The following is a 5,886-nucleotide window of genomic DNA, read 5'->3' on the forward strand; positions in this document are numbered from 1 at the left end:
ACCATGGAAACTCTCATAACAGTAAAGTAAACAATCTATTTGTGCATAATATTAGTCATCGTCGTGGAGATTTGAAATAACCACTCTGATTGTTGAAACAATGTAATACAACCTATGGCCTCACGTTTTACGATAACATTATATAAAATTTCAAACTCGCATATCTCCGTTACTATAGGAGATACAAAGGCGATTTTACATTAAATGTAATCAGGTCGAAGATCTCTATTGGCTCATCAGGAAAAATTTAATCCTTGTGTAATATTCATGCTTAGTTACCATGGAAACTCTCATAACAATAAAGTAAACAATCTATTTGTGCATAATATTAGTCATTGTCGTGGAGATTTGAAATAACCACTCTGATTGTTGAAACAATGTAATACAACCTATGGCCTCACGTTTTACGATAACATCATATAAAATTTCAAACTCGCATATCTCCGTTACTATAGGAGATACAAAGGTGATTTTACATTAAATGTAATCAGGTCGAAGCTCTCTATTGGCTCATCAGGAAAAATTTAATCCTTTTGTAATATTCATGCTTAGTTACCATGGAAACTCTCATAACAATAAAGTAAACAATCTATTTGTGCATAATATTAGTCATCGTCGTGGAGATTTGAAATAACCACTCTGATTGTTGAAACAATGTAATACAACCTATGGCCTCACGTTTTACGATGACATTATATAAAATTTCAAACTCGCATATCTCCGTTACTATAGGAGATACAAAGGTGATTTTACATTAAATGTAATCAGGTCGAAGCTCTCTATTGGCTCATCAGGAAAAATTTAATTCTTTTGTAATATTCATGCTTAGTTACCATGGAAACTCTTATAACAATAAAGTAAACAATCTATTTGTGCATAATTGTAGTCTTCGTCGTGGAGATTTGAAATAACCACTCTGATTGTTGAAACAATGTAATACAACCTATGGCCTCACGTTTTACGATAACATTATATAAAATTTCAAACTCGCATATCTCCGTTACTATAGGAGATACAAAGGCGATTTTACATTAAATGTAATCAGGTCGAAGATCTCTATTGGCTCATCAGGAAAAATTTAATCCTTTTGTAATATTCATGCTTAGTTACCATGGAAACTCTCATAACAATAAAACAAACAATCTATTTGTGCATGATTGTAGTCGTCGTCGTGGAGATTTGAAATAACCACTTTGATTTTTGAAAAAATGTAATACAACCTATGGCCTCACGTTTTACGATAACATTATATAAAATTTCAAACTCGTATATCTCCGTTACTATAGGAGATACAAAGGTGATTTTACACTCAATGTAATCAGGTCGAAGCTCTCTATTGGCTCATCAGGAAAAATTTAATCCTTGTGTAATATTCATGCTTAGTTACCATGGAAACTCTCATAACAATAAAGCAAACAATCTATTTGTGCATGATTGTAGTCGTCGTCGTGGATATTTGAAATAACCACTCTGATTTTTGAAAAAATGTAATACATCCTATGTAATCACGTTTACGATAACATTATATAAAATTTCAAACTCGTATATCTCCGTTACTATAGGAGATACAAAGGTGATTTTACACTCAATGTAATCAGGTCGATGCTCTCTATCGGCTCATCAGGAAAAATTTAATTCTTTTGTAATATTCATGCTTAGTTACCATGGAAACTCTCATAACAGTAAAGTAAACAATCTATTTGTGCATAATATTAGTCATCGTCGTGGAGATTTGAAATAACCACTCTGATTGTTGAAACAATGTAATACAACCTATGGCCTCACGTTTTACGATAACATTATATAAAATTTCAAACTCGCATATCTCCGTTACTATAGGAGATACAAAGGCGATTTTACATTAAATGTAATCAGGTCGAAGATCTCTATTGGCTCATCAGGAAAAATTTAATCCTTGTGTAATATTCATGCTTAGTTACCATGGAAACTCTCATAACAATAAAGCAAACAATCTATTTGTGCATGATTGTAGTCGTCGTCGTGGAGATTTGAAATAACCACTCTGATTTTTGAAAAAATGTAATACATCCTATGGAATCACGTTTACGATAACATTATATAAAATTTCAAACTCGTATATCTCCGTTACTATAGGAGATACAAAGGTGATTTTACACTCAATGTAATCAGGTCGATGCTCTCTATTGGCTCATCAGGAAAAATTTAATCCTTTTGTAATATTCATGCTTAGTTACCATGGAAACTCTCATAAAAATAAAGTAAACAATCTATTTGTGCATAATATTAGTCATTGTCGTGGAGATTTGAAATAACCACTCTGATTGTTGAAACAATGTAATACAACCTATGGCCTCACGTTTTACGATAACATTATATAAAATTTCAAACTCGCATATCTCCGTTACTATAGGAGATACAAAGGTGATTTTACATTAAATGTAATCAGGTCGAAGCTCTCTATTGGCTCATCAGGAAAAATTTAATTCTTTTGTAATATTCATGCTTAGTTACCATGGAAACTCTTATAACAATAAAGTAAACAATCTATTTGTGCATAATTGTAGTCTTCGTCGTGGAGATTTGAAATAACCACTCTGATTGTTGAAACAATGTAATACAACCTATGGCCTCACGTTTTACGATAACATTATATAAAATTTCAAACTCGCATATCTCCGTTACTATAGGAGATACAAAGGCGATTTTACATTAAATGTAATCAGGTCGAAGATCTCTATTGGCTCATCAGGAAAAATTTAATCCTTTTGTAATATTCATGCTTAGTTACCATGGAAACTCTCATAACAATAAAGCAAACAATCTATTTGTGCATGATTGTAGTCGTCGTCGTGGAGATTTGAAATAACCACTCTGATTTTTGAAAAAATGTAATACATCCTATGTAATCACGTTTACGATAACATTATATAAAATTTCAAACTCGTATATCTCCGTTACTATAGGAGATACAAAGGTGATTTTACACTCAATGTAATCAGGTCGATGCTCTCTATCGGCTCATCAGGAAAAATTTAATTCTTTTGTAATATTCATGCTTAGTTACCATGGAAACTCTCATAACAGTAAAGTAAACAATCTATTTGTGCATAATATTAGTCATCGTCGTGGAGATTTGAAATAACCACTCTGATTGTTGAAACAATGTAATACAACCTATGGCCTCACGTTTTACGATAACATTATATAAAATTTCAAACTCGCATATCTCCGTTACTATAGGAGATACAAAGGCGATTTTACATTAAATGTAATCAGGTCGAAGATCTCTATTGGCTCATCAGGAAAAATTTAATCCTTGTGTAATATTCATGCTTAGTTACCATGGAAACTCTCATAACAATAAAGCAAACAATCTATTTGTGCATGATTGTAGTCGTCGTCGTGGAGATTTGAAATAACCACTCTGATTTTTGAAAAAATGTAATACATCCTATGGAATCACGTTTACGATAACATTATATAAAATTTCAAACTCGTATATCTCCGTTACTATAGGAGATACAAAGGTGATTTTACACTCAATGTAATCAGGTCGATGCTCTCTATTGGCTCATCAGGAAAAATTTAATCCTTTTGTAATATTCATGCTTAGTTACCATGGAAACTCTCATAACAATAAAGTAAACAATCTATTTGTGCATAATATTAGTCATTGTCGTGGAGATTTGAAATAACCACTCTGATTGTTGAAACAATGTAATACAACCTATGGCCTCACGTTTTACGATAACATTATATAAAATTTCAAACTCGCATATCTCCGTTACTATAGGAGATACAAAGGTGATTTTACACTCAATGTAATCAGGTCGATGCTCTCTATTGGCTCATCAGGAAAAATTTAATCCTTTTGTAATATTCATGCTTAGTTACCATGGAAACTCTCATAACAATAAAGTAAACAATCTATTTGTGCATAATATTAGTCATCGTCGTGGAGATTTGAAATAACCACTCTGATTGTTGAAACAATGTAATACAACCTATGGCTTCACGTTTTACGATAACATTATATAAAATTTCAAACTCGCATATCTCCGTTACTATAGGAGATACAAAGGCGATTTTACATTAAATGTAATCAGGTCGAAGATCTCTATTGGCTCATCAGGAAAAATTTAATCCTTGTGTAATATTCATGCTTAGTTACCATGGAAACTCTCATAACAATAAAGTAAACAATCTATTTGTGCATAATATTAGTCATTGTCGTGGAGATTTGAAATAACCACTCTGATTGTTGAAACAATGTAATACAACCTATGGCCTCACGTTTTACGATAACATCATATAAAATTTCAAACTCGCATATCTCCGTTACTATAGGAGATACAAAGGTGATTTTACATTAAATGTAATCAGGTCGAAGCTCTCTATTGGCTCATCAGGAAAAATTTAATCCTTTTGTAATATTCATGCTTAGTTACCATGGAAACTCTCATAACAATAAAGTAAACAATCTATTTGTGCATAATATTAGTCATCGTCGTGGAGATTTGAAATAACCACTCTGATTGTTGAAACAATGTAATACAACCTATGGCCTCACGTTTTACGATGACATTATATAAAATTTCAAACTCGCATATCTCCGTTACTATAGGAGATACAAAGGTGATTTTACATTAATTGTAATCAGGTCGAAGCTCTCTATTGGCTCATCAGGAAAAATTTAATTCTTTTGTAATATTCATGCTTAGTTACCATGGAAACTCTTATAACAATAAAGTAAACAATCTATTTGTGCATAATTGTAGTCTTCGTCGTGGAGATTTGAAATAACCACTCTGATTGTTGAAACAATGTAATACAACCTATGGCCTCACGTTTTACGATAACATTATATAAAATTTCAAACTCGCATATCTCCGTTACTATAGGAGATACAAAGGCGATTTTACATTAAATGTAATCAGGTCGAAGATCTCTATTGGCTCATCAGGAAAAATTTAATCCTTTTGTAATATTCATGCTTAGTTACCATGGAAACTCTCATAACAATAAAACAAACAATCTATTTGTGCATGATTGTAGTCGTCGTCGTGGAGATTTGAAATAACCACTTTGATTTTTGAAAAAATGTAATACAACCTATGGCCTCACGTTTTACGATAACATTATATAAAATTTCAAACTCGTATATCTCCGTTACTATAGGAGATACAAAGGTGATTTTACACTCAATGTAATCAGGTCGAAGCTCTCTATTGGCTCATCAGGAAAAATTTAATCCTTGTGTAATATTCATGCTTAGTTACCATGGAAACTCTCATAACAATAAAGCAAACAATCTATTTGTGCATGATTGTAGTCGTCGTCGTGGATATTTGAAATAACCACTCTGATTTTTGAAAAAATGTAATACATCCTATGTAATCACGTTTACGATAACATTATATAAAATTTCAAACTCGTATATCTCCGTTACTATAGGAGATACAAAGGTGATTTTACACTCAATGTAATCAGGTCGATGCTCTCTATCGGCTCATCAGGAAAAATTTAATTCTTTTGTAATATTCATGCTTAGTTACCATGGAAACTCTCATAACAGTAAAGTAAACAATCTATTTGTGCATAATATTAGTCATCGTCGTGGAGATTTGAAATAACCACTCTGATTGTTGAAACAATGTAATACAACCTATGGCCTCACGTTTTACGATAACATTATATAAAATTTCAAACTCGCATATCTCCGTTACTATAGGAGATACAAAGGCGATTTTACATTAAATGTAATCAGGTCGAAGATCTCTATTGGCTCATCAGGAAAAATTTAATCCTTGTGTAATATTCATGCTTAGTTACCATGGAAACTCTCATAACAATAAAGTAAACAATCTATTTGTGCATAATATTAGTCATTGTCGTGGAGATTTG

Source organism: Lepisma saccharinum, unplaced genomic scaffold (assembly GCF_977018435.1).
Source record: "Lepisma saccharinum unplaced genomic scaffold, izLepSacc3.1 HAP1_SCAFFOLD_42, whole genome shotgun sequence".
In the NCBI taxonomy this organism is placed as follows: Eukaryota; Metazoa; Arthropoda; class Insecta; order Zygentoma; family Lepismatidae; genus Lepisma; species Lepisma saccharinum.